Genomic DNA, 12,345 nt, shown 5'->3' on the forward strand with positions numbered 1-12,345 from the left:
TACTCAGAAAACTGCTGACAGTTTGACCCCTGGAGTTTTTGCATGCTGGTTAGAAGCGCTGGTTTATCCCCAGGTGATGCAAACGCAGCTAATAAATGTGTGAGTGTCATCTTTCAGCAGCCTCCTAAGGGACAAAGACGGCTTCTTTATTTCCTAATCCGTTACTGTCCTTCATGTCACCTAATCTCACACCTCACCGTGTTTTAGCTTTTCTTTGAGCCTGCAGACACCAGCGGTCTATTCACCTCCTGCTTACTGTAATAAAACGCTAAAGTGTCGCTAATCAGTCTGTTTGATTTGAAAGGATGGAGGTGAAAAAGTGACTTTGTGGACAGCAGTCTGAAGGAACCTTTTATTCTGTAGTTTGTAGTTTGGCTGACCAGTGTGTGGCGATTAGAAAGAAAAGAGGCAATTATTGTGTGTTTGCCAGTGACGCAGTATAAAAATCTGGACTAAAACACAAGTTATCACCTCTGTGAGAGTCAGAGAATCCTCCATCTGTAGTGGTTACTATGGTAAGAACATATGCACAACCTGAATTATCGGCATTTTAGCTCTTTTTCTCAACCTAAACTGTCTGCTGAAGACAGAAATTCACTATCAGCAAGATATCTACAATTACATATAAACACATCAGTATACAACATTATAAATTAGATCACTGCTACTACTTATAAATACACTAATATACAATATTATCAATACATTCCGATATTAAATCTTTCACTGGTACCAAACTCTGTTTCTACACAAATGTACCCCAAAGGATTGTACAGTCTGTACAGCATAGAGCACCTCCTGGTCATAGGATAACTGTTTAAATGGGGATATAACTGGAAGGCATCTTAATAACACAAACTGACGACAGACTGGCTTGTAGTGGATGTTGTTCGTGATGATACAGACCACTGAGACGACCAAACATACTCCACTGTTTAAAAGTTTGGGGTCATTCAGATAATTCCATGTTCTCATGAAAACTCCCACTTTTATCCATGTGCTAACATAACTACAAGGGTTTTCTAATCATCAATGAGCCTTTCAGCACCATTAGCTAACACAATGTAGCATTAGAACACAGGAGATGTTCCTCTGTACCCCTATGGAGATATTCCATTAAAAATCAGCTGTTTACAGCTACAATAGTCATTTACCACATTAACAAGGTCTACACTGGATTTATCATTCATTTAATACTATCTTCACTGAAATAAGAACATTTGACTCCAGTAGTGTGCAGATGTAACTCCAGGTGTTGTGAAGGTCTGCTGGTATGGGATCTTAGTTCTCCCCACTACAACTCCTCACCATGACGTCTAAATATTCCCAGCAGAACTATAATATTACCTGATGGTTTCAGGGAGCTAAAAGGACTGATGTGTGACTAAGTGTGTGTAAAATGTGTTATAAAGCTTAGAAACCTTTCAGGAAGGCAGCTCTGTTGTCGCTGTCGCTCCTTTTAGACTGGGCAGGATTGGTTATCCTGGAGGGAAGCTTTCTGCAGACATGAGAGGCTTTATTTAACTCAAACTAACATCTTTTCCTAAACTGGGTAACTTTGGTAATAAAACTAACAAAACCATCACCGACATCACAAAGCACACTAACAAAGCTGAATAATAAGTCAGCTAAGTCTGGAGGGAATGGTCCGACATGACAAACACGCTCTCTGGGGGAAAGTCCTGAGAGTAACGCCTGATTGGTTCTGGTCTGGATCTCTGCAGCTTCCATCATCGTCCATGCTGCTGGGAGGATTTATCCCAGTTTGCTGGAATTACGCGACCAGAATGACAGGCAGCAGCCCAGCATGTTCTGTTTTTAACTGTTCTGTGTTTCTTTGTGAGTTTGAAACAACGCTGACTGAAATGGAGGCGCCATGTCAGAGGTGAAGCTTAAAAAAGTTTTTAAATGAGTTGTTGTTGTTTTTTTTAAAACGGCTGATTATGAATTTGCATTTTCAGCATATCAGGTACAATTACAACCTGATTAAATGTAACCTGCAATGTGGACCGCAGTCATATACCATAAAAATACTGATGTCTAAATAGACGTTCATTAGTGTGCACTGTCCCTACCAAACAAACAAACAAACAAATATATATATATATAAATATATATATACACACACACACACACACACACACACACACACACACACACACACACACACACATATCTGGCAGTCAACCATCTATTGTGTTCTTCAGGCGTTCTTTAGGGGCTTTTTTAGACATTCTTTAGGTGTGACGATGTGTTGCAACTGCAAGAAGCAGCAATGAGGAAGTAGAGAAGATGAAAGAGAAACTGTAGAATACTAGGAAGGTCTTAATGGTTTGAATGGTGGTTTGAGAGGTTTAGAATTTAAAAAAAAAAAAAAAAACTTCCTGCCAGTTCAGTCCAACAGGTTTACTTGGCATGAAGTATAATGAAGCATGTGAGGCTGATCTTTCTGGTTCTGTCCCTTTATTTTGGGTTATGAGGAGCTCCATGCAGACAGCTGCCCCCACTAACTATCATAGAGGACCGAGGGAGGGTTTCAGGACCAGCTGGAGGAGATGTGGAGCTCTGGCAAGGATGGAATGGAAGTTTTGTAATAAAAATAGATTTAACATAGAACTGAAAAAACACCAGCGTAGTTACTGTATGTGTGCATACAGTCACACACATGGCTGGTCCAGACAGAGATATAAGAGAAAACCAGCATGTTGGTGTCTGTTTGTCTGTAGAGTTTGATCATGGAGCTCACAGCAGATCCGGGTCTATCAACAGATGCAGAAAAAGCCCATATGCTCAGTTGTTGGTGTCATTATGATCCTCTATGAAAAGCATAAAAACAGAGTTTGTTCTGCACATATGTGGACTATACGTTCACGAAGAGGAAAACCGGAGCAACATGTTGGGAAACAACAGAGAAGAAGCTCAAAAACAGCCACAGATGCACAGTCTGTTGGTAAAGTTGGCGGGAGATGATAGCGGCTTGTTTAGTTTGACCGCAGAAGAACAGAAACAGAACCCCCCCATGAGAGACAAACAGAGAACTGCTGCTGGGAGTCCACCGTCTCAGACTAATACTTGGTACATATTACCCCTTATTTTCCTCTTCCAATGTAGTTTCTGCCATGGACAGATCTATTCATATGGAGGTGACGTCACCCACAGGTTTCTTGAAGGTGGTTTTGAGGCCCAGTGTGCTGGACTCTGGACGTCTCTATCTCCACCTTCCTCTGGGCTTCTGAAAACACTACAGATGGAGCCTGAGTGGAGCTAAAGCAGGACTGTGGCCTTAACTGTTCATGTTTTTAGGGTTAAATACAACTTACTGACCGTAAACGTGTTTAAGTCGTCAACAGAAAACAGACAGACGGACAGAAAGACATAGAGAGAAAGTCAGAGCAGAGGAAAGGGCGGCGCTCTGCACAAAGACCAGCCTGCATTCAGTCACGAGTGGAGAGAGACATAGGTTGGATTTTTAACCAGTGAGATCACTTCCTGTTCCCTAAACAGAGCAGGAACTCATCCTCAGAGGACGGACGGTCAAGATCTGTCTGTCTGTAACCTGTCTGTCTGTAACCTGTCTGTCTCTCAGCAGACAGACTACTCTGTAAACTAGTTTCAGATCATGCTGCGTCTTCATAAATCTTCCTCCTATCAGTTTCTGGAGGAGGCAGATTTTATAACTAATATTTATGTGATGAGTGGAGACGAACTGTTCATTACTGAAAATGATGAAAGGATTGCACGTCTAATGTTTATCCCATCACACATGTTGGGTACTGATCCGTTTCCAGACTGCTGATCATACGTGTTACACAGAACACGGAGCCTCCACACACTATTCTGTTGTTCAGAAACACTACGAGCCGGTCCAGAATGAGCTCCCTCCTACCACTAACTCCCTCTCCATCCTGTGACCCTGTAGTCACCAGGGTGGGTGGTAAAGCTCTGGTTGAGGAGATGGTCCACAGATGGAGATGTTCTCAGTCTCAAAGTTAAAAAGAAGAAGTTTAAAGGTAGAGGAACGTCAAAAGGACGAGACGGGGACGAATAGAGAAATCTTGTGGGAATTTCCGTCCCTTTCCCTTTCCTTTCCTTTCCTTTCCTTCTCTCTCCCTTTCCACCCTCATTCTAGCCCCCTCCACCCCTCCATCACCCCTCTCCAGACTGGGCTTTCACTTTGGGGGGCCCTCGGCTTCCCTCTCGGCTGATCAGGGAGCTTTCAAGGTACCCTGATGGATGCTAATGCCGGACTCTTTCAGATCGTTTTACAGCCGCAGCCTTTGATCTGCCAGCAGGCCTCTCTCCACGGGCTGCCTGTCCTGAGAAAATGTAAATCCCCGCCTTACAGACACCTGTGAAAAAAATACAGCAGAAAGGAGACAGAAAAAGAAGTTAGTCTAAAGAAAAGTGAAGAAAAGATACAGTATTGTGACATTTGGAAAAAAAAGGGGCATAGTTTAGATTGCAGCGGAGTGACAAAGAATGAGATGGAAATTGTGCGGAAATAAGAGCGAGTGGCAGAAAAAGGGGACAGGACTGCAGAGAAAGGAGTGGAGAAACTGAGACATGGCAACTAACAAAGAAGGAAAAGAGGAATGGGGACCACAAAACAGAGACAGAAGGGACATGCATGGAGGTAACAGAAAGAAAGGCAAGGAAAGTTAATCTAAGGACCCAGCATGGAGGACAGGAGGAGAAAGGCCGGACAGAGAAAGCAAGAAGGAAATAGTGGACTAGAAAGTCAGTAAATGCAGAGACAGATGGACAATTTGACTTGGGAAGAAAGAAAAGGAAAGACGGAAAGCGAGGCCAGACAGACATATGAGGCCTGCTGAGAGGCTGAAGGGGCGGATGTGAGAACAGTTGAAAAGTGAAGGAAGGAAGAAGTGAAAAAGAACGGCAGTAAAAGAGCCTCAGCAGCAGCAGCAGCAGCAGCAGCAGCAGCAGCAGCAGCAGCAGCAGCTCTGAATAGCTGCTGGAGGACAGCTGGCTGCAGCTGAGCTCTGGACAGACTGTGGAACAGCGCTTGTCTTCCTGCAGCCAGCTGCTGTGAGCAGAGGCCCAGCGACAGCACAAGGCTCAGGATTGATCACCAGAGCTGGCAGTTGAATGGCTGGATGGATGGAGGTTGACTTCTATGAGCAGCGTTCAGCAGCAGCTGCCACTCACTGCTCCTCCAACACACAGAGAGATTACTATTACTGTCACTTCTTTCCTTCATTCGGCCTCTTTCTCTTTTCCTTTCTGTGATGAAGGAGATGAAGTACGTAGAGGAGCTGTGAGTCTGTAGGAATCGTAGCGATCCGTCTGGTTTCTTTGTGCAGCGGCTGCACCTGCCAACCCTGAGCTTCAGTCTGACTGATGTATAAAAGATCTGTTGTTAGGCAAATCCAGCTCCAGTCCTGATTCACCTTTTTACATTTGATTGTTTTATTAGAAAGAGAGAGAAAGGAGGGTAAATTATGTTAAGTTTCTGAAAACAAAAAGCTCCTGTGTGGTAAATGGAGGTCTGAAACCCGCCTCCAGCCATGACTGCAGCTCTGCTTTCTCTGATCAACACGTCCTCCTGTTGGCCGTCCTCCTTCACGCCGTCCCTCCGTCGTCTTCATCTTCCTGCTGTCCGAGCAAAACAGGAATGATGTCATTCTCCTCAGAGCGCCGGATGGGAAGAAAAAAACAAAGCAGAGCCCAAGGTCCACACCAGCAGCAGCATCCTTCTGACTGCGGTCTGGTCCCTGTCCGTCCATCCGTCCGTCTGATCAGGGACACATCCGGCCGTCCTGACTGCCCCACGCTGTTCAGGAGGAAGGAAGGAAGGAAGGACGGGCTGCGGTCGCACCGGAGGGAGGGTTTAGACAAGAACGGAGGGAGGAAGTGTGAAAGGGTGTCTTAGCTGGAGCTGATCCACTCCACTGGAGCCTCTCACATAGAAGGACTGTTTGGACGGAGACAGGCCGAGGGTCTCCATGGCGACGCACGACATCATCAACAGGAGGAGAGGGTCCCGGTGTAGCTACTGACGGCTCAATTCAAGACATTCAGCACATATTCTAGCTCTGTGTGTGTGTGTGTGTGTGTGTGTGTGTGTGTGTGTGTGTGTGTGTGTGTGTGTGTGTGTGTGTGTGTGTGTAAGAGTCAGTGCTTCTGAGAGTGACAGCTTACCTCAGTGGAAATTTAACTGAGTCATCATGTTCTGCTCTGAACATGGAGGCTTCAATAACACACACACACACACACACACACACACACACACAAAACAGTAAACCCGTCTACCTGAGAACGCCAGCAGCAGGTTTCTGAGTGGGAGACCTTCCAGACAGATTCTCCAGTGCTGATATCTTTCAGTAGAAGTGATTTTTTGCAGAAGGAAAAGTGTGAAAGAGGCCAATGCAGCAGAAGTGAGAACATTCTCCAGCAGCTGATCTCTTCTGCTTTGGCGTCGCCGCTGGAGAGCAGAGAGGAATGAAGTGCTTTGGAGAAAGAGTTGGAAAAAGACATTTCCTGGTGTGAGTGAAGGGTGGAGGGAGGAAGGCTGCTTAAAGCCGCTATCACAGCCTGGTGTTCCTGGTGTTCCTGGGTAGGATCCCTGGAAGGTAGGAGCTGGATGTGGAGCAGCAATCAAAGAATGCTGCCGAGGAGCCTTTAAGCAAAGCACCACTGATCTGCGGCTCACGCTGGATCTGATCTCCATAATGATGAACATCTTCTACTGTGTACACAAAAATGAGAGTAATCTACCTTTAAAGGTCCCACAGGTGGGAAAATCCAAATGACGGAAGTCTGGTGTCTGCTGCTGATCGTTTAAGACGCATAAATACAGCAGCAAACATCATATAATTTATAAAACACCACATTCAGGCTAAGGTGAAAACTGTGAGCAGAACATCAGGCAGAAAGAGAAAAACAGACAACATTCTTTCCCTACGTTTAAAAAAGCTGCAGCAGTAGTGTGTGCCAGCGACAGTTAAAACCTAAACCATAAATCAACACATCACTTCCTGTATTGAGTCATTATTGTTTTGTTTGATTTATATTTTCTGCCTGTTTTTTTCTGTGTATTCAGCTGATAAGACTCACAGTCAGGGCTTGAAAAGGCACACCCTGCCTGCTCTTGTTCAGCTACTAAAAATAAGTGGTGAAGTAATGTGAAAAACACTGCTCTATTTACATTCTGTTAAGTTACAGCCTCCACTGCCTGCTGCCTGCTGCTGAATCTGGGCTAAATGACTGAGGGGAAACTTCACTGCTTTTTTTTCCTGTTCTGGTCGAAGGACAGGGAGAAACAGTGAGAAACTGGAGATCCTGTAGTAAGAGGAGGAAGAACTGAGCTAAGAAACAGAAAAACTGAAGCGAGAGGCAAAAGACAAGACTTTAGTAGCGTCCTGAGAGACAACTAACATGAAAAATGAAACAAGACGAGTATAAACAAACCTAAATTATGCTGCAGAAGTAAGACACGCTGAGACAAACAGCTGTCACCACATGTGGACGTGTTTTCGTGTTCGGTGACATCTCATTCCATCCTAATGGCCGGGGGAGGCAGATAAGAGACGCTGCAGGGCGGATGGCGGATGCAAATCTCTCTGGCTGAATTTATGAATGATTGGGATCAGACGGACACGTGCACAGATGCATGCGCTGTGTTCAGATAGAGAGATGATAGCAAACACTGTAAACAGCTGGCCTGTTTCTGCTCATTCTGAGAGGAGGAAGAACAGTTGTTGCGTTTTTTTTTCCCTTCAGAGGAAAATCTAGACGGATCTGTCTAATCCAAGATTCAGTTTAGGTTGTCAGTCTCCATCCTTGTTCTGATTTGAACTCACAGTGGATTGTTTAGAGTTTCTTCTAGAAACGAGGTCCAGTGGAGACAGACGATCTCATTTACCGTTATGGAGGATAATCAGGCATTTAAACTTCAGTCTGGATAAAATTTATAACTCAGGGTGTGTTGGATCTGTGTAACGGTGATAATCTGAAAGCTTTTGCTCGTGTTTCTGCGGTTCTGCTCAGGAGAAGATGAAGGTCATGCATCATGTGAGTCAGGAGACCGTGAGAATCTGCATCATCACCAGTATGTTCTTCATGTTTTCGTGACCAATTTCAAGTTTGCATTTGCAATTTCTCAACAGACCACAACCTGCAGCAGACAGTAAACTAACATTTGGTGTCAATCATCAGACCAGGATGAGTCAGCCTTCATGTTGGAGATCATAGCTGGTGAGGAGGAGGGTCTGCAGCGACCAGAAGAAACAGGAGTCAGCAGTCTACATGTTCACGGCTATTTTAATGAACATAAGTTGTGTTCAGAGGTTTGATTTTCACTGAAGAGCTGTACTGTGATGTCCCGAGGAGTTTAAAGGAGAACATCCTGCAGTATTAAGACCTGTGGAGGTTCACCCAATCACAGCAGGGGTTCTGTTGACAACACAATCACTGCTTCCTCCTCTCTAGATCTAGCTTCTTGAGATGTCTTCCTCTCCCCAAACAGAAATTCAGGTTGAAGAATTCAGGAGCTCCAGCCTTCATTACAGATGGTTTTTGGTACGTTAACATTATGGACTTCCAGGTTGGTGTGGTGGAAGCTCCAGGAGAGGTGTATCACTGGAAAATCCAGGCTTAGAACTGTCTGAGCACTCCTTGTATGCATTGTTCTACTTTTTAAAGAGAATCTGATTAACCCCTTAGTCCCTGAGCCCTGTTTTTGAGGCACCTACTCTTAGTCCCTACAGCCCCCGCCGGCGGGGGCTGTAGGGACTAAGGGGTTAATCTGTATTTAAATAGAAAGGGAAGATCTCATTTTAAAATATTTAGACTGCTAAAATACAAAACAGAGGCTTGTTTTGTAATCTATTCCTTGGAAGGAGATCTTTCTAACTGTCAACTTTGAACTTTCAGAGCTTTTTTATAGTAAATAATGCAATAAGCTTTGGATGCACTGGAAGATAAAGTCAAGGCGTTTAAACGAGACATTTACAGCAGAATCCGTCAGAAGAGTTTGTAGAAACTGTTTTCTGCCTGCAGAAGTTTGAATGAGTCTAAAGAAAGACAATGTGCAGAAACAGGAGTGAAAACATCGAATATCTCCAACAATCTGGTTTGAAGCTGGAAACAATTTAGGAGGTCTTGGGTGAGTAAAATAATTGCGTTGCACAGCCTTGATTAAACCACTTAGACTGATGGAGACAAAATGGGTTGATTCAGATAACTGCTTCTGTTCACACAAAGTGGACAATCTTCCTCTAACTGTAGATTTGGCTTCAGAAATATGCTCTGGTAGACTGATCTAATCTGATATAACCTGATCTAATCTGATATAACCTGATATAATCTGATATAACCTGATATAATCAGATATAATCTGATATAACCTGATATAATCTGATATAACCTGATATAATCTGATATAATCTGACATAGCCTGATATAATCTGATATAACTTGATATAATCTGATATAATCTGATATAACCTGATATAACCTGATATAATCTGATATAACTTGATATAATCTGATATAATCTGATATAACCTGATATAACCTGATATAATCTGATATAATCTGATATAACCTGATATAATCTGATATAACCTGATATAATCTGATATAATCTGATATAACCTGATATAATCAGATATAAACTGATATAATCTGATATAATCTGATATAATCTGATCTAATCTGATATAACCTGATATAATCAGATATAAACTGATATAATCTGATATAACCTGATATAATCTGATATAACTTGATATAATCTGATATAATCTGATATAATCTGATCTAATCTGATATAACCTGATATAACCTGATATAATCTGATATAACCTGATATAACCTGATCTAATCTGATATAACCTGATATAATCTGATATAACCTGATATAACCTGATATAATCTGATATAATCTGATATAACTTGATATAATCTGATATAATCTGATATAACCTGATATAATCTGATATAACTTGATATAATCTGATATAATCTGATATAACTTGATATAATCTGATATAATCTGATATAACCTGATATAACCTGATATAATCTGATATAATCTGATATAACTTGATATAATCTGATATAATCTGATATAACCTGATATAATCTGATATAACCTGATATAATCTGATATAATCTGATATAATCTGATATAACTTGATATAATCTGATATAATCTGATATAACCTGATATAATCTGATATAACCTGATATAATCTGATATAACTTGATATAATCTGATATAATCTGATATAACTTGATATAATCTGATATAATCTGATATAATCTGATATAACTTGATATAATCTGATATAATCTGATATAACTTGATATAATCTGATATAACCTGATATAATCTGATATAACCTGATATAACCTGATATAATCTGATATAACTTGATATAATCTGATATAATCTGATATAACCTGATATAATCTGATATAACCTGATATAACCTGATATAACCTGATATAACCTGATATAATCTGATATAACCTGATATAACCTGATATAATCTGATATAACTTGATATAATCTGATATAATCTGATATAACCTGATATAATCTGATATAACCTGATATAACCTGATATAATCTGATATAACTTGATATAACTTGATATAATCCGATATAATCTGATATAACCTGATATAATCTGATATAACCTGATATAATCTGATATAATCTGATATAACTTGATATAATCTGATATAATCTGATATAACCTGATATAATCTGATATAACCTGATATAACCTGATATAATCTGATATAACTTGATATAACTTGATATAATCCGATATAATCTGATATAACCTGATATAATCTGATATAACCTGATATAATCTGATATAACCTGATATAACCTGATATAACCTGATATAATCTGATATAACCTGATATAATCTGATATAATCTGATATAACCTGATATAATCTGATATAACCTGATATAACTTGATATAATCTGATATAATCTGATATAACCTGATATAACCTGATATAATCTGATATAATCTGATATAACTTGATATAATCTGATATAATCTGATATAACCTGATATAATCTGATATAACTTGATATAATCTGATATAATCTGATATAACTTGATATAACCTGATATAATCTGATATAACCTGATATAACCTGATATAACCTGATATAATCTGATATAACCTGATATAACCTGATATAATCTGATATAATCTGATATAACTTGATATAATCCGATATAATCTGATATAACCTGATATAATCTGATATAACCTGATATAATCTGATATAACCTGATATAATCTGATATAATCTGATATAACCTGATCTAATCTGATATAACCTGATATAACCTGATATAATCTTATATATTCTGATATAACCTGATATAACCTGATATAATCTGATATAACCTGATATAATCTGATATAACTTGATATAATCTGATATAACCTGATATAATCTGATCTAATCTGATATAATCTGATATAACCTGATATAATCTGATATCAGCCTCAGTGGAGGTGAAGCTCCATCCAACCATCTGATGATGAACCAGATCAGAACCATCACAGCTCACCCGGCCTTCACCTCCCAAAGCGCCAATGAGGAAAAACAAGTAAAAGGAGCTTGTTTGCATCTTATCTTCAGGAAATAGCATTAGTCAAAATTGTACTCTGAGGTTGGGGCTTGAAAGAGACGGCACGGCGACGGCGTCATTAGCCCCGTCCCTCGACGGGCGGCCGGCCTCTGATCCAGGGCCAGGGCCGGGCAGGAAGGCAGAAGGTGGGCAGCAGAGGGTGGGCAGCCCTGGGTGGGCTCGCCTCACTAATGGGCCGGCAACCATCAGCCCGGTATGTCGGCATGCAGGCCACCGCTGCTGGGGCTGACGTCAGGGGATTTTATATCGGTTAGCAGCTCCAACGGCCACGCTCAGCGCCGCTTCGCCTCCATCCAGCCCTGATCTTCCATCTCTGGAGGAAGCCGAGCAGCAGAGCATTAAGTGCAGCAAGTTAGTTCTGCTCAGTCTGCCCTAATCACTCTTGGTTTTGTGTCCATGTTTCCATGTTTTCTTCTGCTCACAGGGAGCAAAACAGTCTTTCTGTGCTCGCTCACATCCCACAATGCCCTGCTCCGCCACCAATGAGAACTCAGGCTTTTCCCAGCAGTTTCCACAACGACTGCTATTTTTCCCATGCTCTCCTTTCAGAGAACCTATTTGAGGCATTTAAGCTATCAAACTGGCCGAGAATGAAAAAATAACTCTGAGAATTCGAGAAACAAACAGAAAGTAAATCAGTTCAGCACAGATCACTTCTCAGCTGACACCAGCATTGTTTCTGACTGCATTCA

Source organism: Acanthochromis polyacanthus, chromosome 8, assembly GCF_021347895.1.
Source record: "Acanthochromis polyacanthus isolate Apoly-LR-REF ecotype Palm Island chromosome 8, KAUST_Apoly_ChrSc, whole genome shotgun sequence".
Lineage (NCBI taxonomy): Eukaryota > Metazoa > Chordata > Actinopteri > Pomacentridae > Acanthochromis > Acanthochromis polyacanthus.